Here is a 6000-nt window from a genome sequence, read left to right on the forward strand (position 1 = left end):
ATCTCTCCATGTGGGGGGGAGGGGGTGGAGATGTCTTCACCGAACCTGTCAGCCCGTATGTTGGCAATGTGTGTATGTTCAGTAAACTCCACATCTTTGTGAACCCAGTCAGAGCATATGTGTGAGTTACCTCCCAGGTGTCCAGCATAGCAAATGAAGGCTGTATGATTGTCTGCCAAGTCCATGGAGATATATCTGTGGAACCTGCCCCGGACCATGTCATGACAGCCTGTAGCTCTACACATATAATGAGCAAGGGTGTCATACCTCACAAGGTGTCTGCTCTGTCTTGTAGTAGCCACCTCCTCTCGTTGTACAGCTTGTGTATGGCTGGGGTACACCACACTGGATGCTTGGAATTGGTACAATGAACCACAGTTGGGTAAGGGAATGCCTGATCCATGCAGTCCTGTAGGTACCGGTAGAAGGCATATGTAAGTGATGCAGTGGCTTGAGTACTGTTGACCACTGGCTCAGGGTCCTTAAAGGAGACCACAGTAGTGTTCAGAATTGTGAATTCGGCCTGTGAGAAAGCCATGTGTATGGTAACCGGCAACACCCACACCAACGTATGTCAATAGCAGAAGCCATTGTCCAAATAACATAGATTAACGTCGGTATTACAATATGTATTATTATGGTTCTACCTGACATAATCGAAACCACACAACACCGACAACCACATCACCGACACCACATATTCGACAGTCCATAAACACGAAACCACACATAACCGACAACGAAATAACCGACGGTACACAAACACGAAACCCCATACACTGCACACACCACAATAACAATTGAAAACAAAACACATCCCCATTCAACAAACCACACACACAACACAAGCACACCAAAATCCTTACAAGCCCACACTAAACCTTACCCTAACCCTAAGGTACCACACTATCGCCCACTTACCTACCCGCCTCCCTAACCCTAACTCACTTAACCCGCCTATCGCCTCCCTAACCCTAACTCACTTAACCCACCCCTATCGCTCCCTAACCCTAACTCGCTTAACCCACCCCTATCGCAGCCTAACTCTAACTCACTTGACCCACCCGTATCGGGCGCTAACCCTAACTCACTTGACCCACCGCTATCCCCACAGACCGCCAATCTCCACACTTACCTGCCTCGCACCCTAACGTCCGTCACTACCGATACTCACACAGCCTTTCCCATGTCGGCATCCTCGGCGTTGGTGTTGTCATCCGTCGTCGGTCTTCTACATTGTCGATGTTCTGCCACTCGATTCAAGGCCGGTCTTCTTCACTTTCGATCTTCTGGAGCTCCGAATTCCGATGTCGGTCTTCTGCGCTGTCGACGAAGTCAGGTAGAACCATTATTATACATGTATTGACACGTGTCTGCTAACTACACTTGCAAATGGCCAGTAAGACCGGGCCAGAGTGCCCGTGATTTACCTGGTATGGTGGTGTAATTCCGACAATAAAGTGGCGATACTTCCCTACTGGGATCTCTGGGGATTATGTAAAGCGGTTGTTAGCCTGCATCATTGGATGTACACCATTTGGTTCCAGTTTTGGAAAACATGGTTTCCGTAGCACTACACACTATGGGTAATCAAGCAGACATCCGCGATTGGTGAACACACAGCAGCAGTCAAAACCATTGGCCACATGGACACAGTCCGACAAGCTCTACACTTTACATATGCACATTGGTGTCCATTGTAGGACCCAAAATTTTCAATGCCAGACTTCATCGTCAACCACGTGAATCGATAGTCGTGACCACGGCACAGCTAGACATATGCACCGCAAGCGTGTTCAATGTTGATGATAGCTGTCCATGAAATGCAGCACATATGCACAGGAATCCCCAGAGTTCCGAGTACATAGAAGTGCGTCTACATCCCAGTCCCGCACACATGAAGGATGTGTAATGGGTACTGTCAACTGTTGCAGCCATGGGATCTTGGGTATGCAGAAATGGGGCTCGGTGTTGTTTGGCAGATAACCCGTTGTCCCGCCCCGTGGGAGGGATGTGGGCGTAGCACCTGCCTTACTCCCCACTAATAATGCAAAGCATCCACCGGAGAATGCTAAATGCAGGTGTGAAATGTGTACAGCCCTATACCAGTGTCCAGTAGGCAATTCACATGGATGGACAAGCGTACGACCAAGATGGCACCCATAACTGCAAACCCGGTGGAATTACACAGCCGCAGTAAGGCATAACACAGGAAATACACATAGGGACTACAGTTGACATTCCCCATACAAAGTCGGACCGCGCGAACACCGGCGCATACAGCACTCAATCTGCCAGCAACAAATGGGAAGCACTCGCTACCATACTGCGAACAGATGGGCTTACCTGTGGAACACATACTAATGGCACACCAACAACGCCAACTAGGATATGTAAACTATGCATGCTACCTATGAAGAAAACATGGTTCAATGAATACATAGGGGATCAACATCTTCCGGTGCTGTTATGTTGAAAATACAGTGACGGATATGTCCTATTGGGACGTCTGAGGTTTATCCAAAGCAGTTGCTAACCTGCATCTTTGGATGTACACCATTTGTTCACAGTTCTAAATCACCTGGTACGAGCACCACGTAGAATGGGTAGTCAAACAGACATCCGCGATTGGGGAACATACAGCAGCAGTCAAAACCACTGGCCAGTTGGACACAGTCCAGCAACATCTAACTTTACATATGCACATTGGTGTCCATTGAAGGACCCAAAAATACCTTCTCACAGAACTCACTCCAGCCGTTTCCGAACAACAGACGATGTTATAGCCGTGACTACGGCACAGTTAGACATATGCACCACCAGCGTGTTTAAGGTTGATGACAAGTGTCCATGAAATGCAGGACGTATGAACAGAAATACCCAGATCGACGTGTCCATACATGTGCGTCCACATCCCAGTCCCGCACGCATGAAGGATGTGTAATGGGTACTGTCGAGGGTTGCAGCCATGGGATCTTGGGTATGCAGAAATGGGGCTCGGTGTTGTTTGGCAGGTAATCCGTTGTCCCGCCCCGTGGGAGGGATGTGGGTGTAGTACCTGCCTTACTCCCCACTAATAATGCAAAGCATCCACTAGAGAATGCTAAATGCAGGTGTGAAATGTGTACAGCCCTATACCAGTGTCCAGTAGGCAATTCACATGGATGGACAAGCGTACGACCAAGATGGCACCCATAACTGCAAACCCAGTGGAATTACACTGCCGCAGTAAGGCATTACACAGGAAATACACATAGGGACTACAGTTGACATTCCCCATACAAAGTCGGACCGCCGTGTGAACACCGGCGTACACAGCACTCAATCTGCCAGCAACAAAATGGGGAGCACTCGCTACCATACAGCGGAACAGATGGACGACCTGTGGAACACATACTAATGGCACACCAACAACGTCAACTAGGATATGTAAACTATGGCATCCCCACCTATAAAGAAAACATGCTTCAATGAATACATAGGGGATCAACATGTTCCGGTGGTGTTATGTTGAAAATACAGTGACGGATATGTCCTATTGGGACATCTGTGGTTTATTTAAAGCAGTTGCTAACCTGCATCTTTGGATATACACCATTTATTCACAGTTCTAAAACACCTGGTTTACGTAGCACCACGTAGAATGGGTAATCAAACAGACATCCGTGATTGGGGAACATACAGCAGCTGTCAAAACCACTGGCCAGTTGGACACAGTCCAGCAACATCTAACTTTACATCTGCACAATTGTGTCCATTGTAGGACCCAAAAATACCTTCTAACAGAACTCCATCCAGCCATTTCCGACCACCAGATGATGCAATAGCCGTGACTACGGCACAGTTAGACATATGCACCACCAGCGTGTTTAAGGTTGATGACAGGTGTCCATGAAATGCAGGACATATGAACAGAAATCCCCAGATCGCCGTGTCCATACATGTGCGTCCACATCCCAGTCCCGCACGCATGAAGGATGTGTGATGGGTACTGTTGAGGGTTGCAGCCATGGGATCTTGGGTATGCAGAAATGGGGCTCGGTGTTGTTTGGCAGATAATCCGTTGTCCCGCCCCGTGGGAGGGATGTGGGTGTAGCACATGACCTACTCCCCACTAATAATGCAAAGCATCCACCGGATAATGCTAAATGCAGGTGTGGAATGTGTACAGGCCATAACAGTGTCCAGTAGGCAATCCCCATGGATGGACAGGCCTACGACCAGGATGGCACCCATACCTGCAAGCCCGGTGGAATTACACAGCTGCAGTAAGGCATAACACAGGAAATGCAGATGGAAACTACAGTAGACACTCCCCATAGAAATCCAGACTGTCGTGCGAATACCGGTGTACACAGCACTCAATCTTCCCGCAACAACATGGGGATTACTCGCTGCCATACTGCGGAACAAATGGGCGACCAGTGGAAAACATACCAATGGCACACCAACAACGTCAACTAGGAAGGTCATAGGATATTTAAACACTGGCGTTCCCGCTTATAAAGAACATCCTTCAATGAATCAATAGGGTCTACATGTTCTGGCTGTGTTATATTGACAATACAGTGGTGTAGATGTCCTACTGGGCCTTCTGAGGATTACTTAAAGTAGTTGCCAACCTGCAGCATTACATGAATACCATTTGGGTTAATCGTAGTAGAACATGGGTTTCGTAGCACAACATAATATGTGTAGTCAAACACACATCCGCATTGGGGAACATACAGCAGCGGTCACAACCACTGGCCAGATGGACACAGTCCAACATGTTCTACATTTCACATATGCACATTTGTGTCCGTTGTAGGACCCAAAAATTTATCCATACGCAATGTCAACCGGCTGCGATCGGGAGACCCAGATGAAGTGACAGCCATGACTACGGCACAGCTACATATATGCACCACCAGCGTGTTCAAGGTTGATGACAACTGTCCATGAAATGCAGGACATATGCACCGAAATCCCCAGATTGTCGAGTCCATAGATGTGCGTCCACATCCCCTTCCCGCACACATGGAGGATTTGCAATGGGTACTGTTGAGGGTTGCAGCCATGGGATCGTGGGTATGCAGAAATGGGTGTCGGAGTTGATTGGCAGATGATCCGTTGTCCCGCCCCGTGTGAGGGATGTGGGTATGGCATGCTACTCCACACTAATAATGCAAATCATCCACCGGAGAATGCTAAATGCAGCTGTGAAATGTGTACAGCCCTATACCAGTGTCCATTAGGCAGTTCCCATGGATGGACAAATGTACGGCCAAGATGGCACCCATAACTGCAAACCTGGTGGAATCACACAGCTGTAGTAAGGCAAAACACAGGGAATACACATAGGGACTACAGTAGAGACTCCACATACAAAGTCAGACCGCGCAATACCGGCGTACACAGCACTCAATCTGCCAGCAAGTGAATGGGGATCACTCCCATACCGCAGAACAAATGGGCGACCCAGTGAACACATACTAATGGCACACCAACAACGTCAACTAGGAAGGTTATAGGATGGTTAAGCTATGGCGTACCCACATATAAGGAACATCCTTCAATGAATTAATAGGATCTACATGTTTCATTCGTGTTAATTTGACAATACAGAGGCGGGAATGTCCCAATGGGATATCTGCAGATTAGTTAAAGCAATTGTTAGCCTGCATCATTGGAATTACAACATTTGGGTTCAGTGGCGGAAAACCCGGTTTACGCAGCACTACGTAATATGGGTACTCAAACAGACATCCGTGATTGCTGAACATACAGCAGCAGTCAGACCCACTGGCCAGATGGACACAGTCCAATAAGTCTACACTTTACATATGCACATTGGTGTCCATTGTAGGACCAAAAAATGTATCCGTATGCAATGTGAACAGGCAGCGATCTAGAGACCCAGAAGAACTGATAGCCGTGACTATGGCACAGCTAGATATGTGCACCACCAGCGTGTTCAAGGTTGATGCCCCAAAAATGTATCGTTTCCATGAATCAGGG

The sequence above is a fragment of the Protopterus annectens genome, chromosome 3.part1 (genome assembly GCF_019279795.1).
Source record: "Protopterus annectens isolate FY-2018-M chromosome 3.part1, PAN1.0, whole genome shotgun sequence".
Lineage (NCBI taxonomy): Eukaryota > Metazoa > Chordata > Ceratodontiformes > Protopteridae > Protopterus > Protopterus annectens.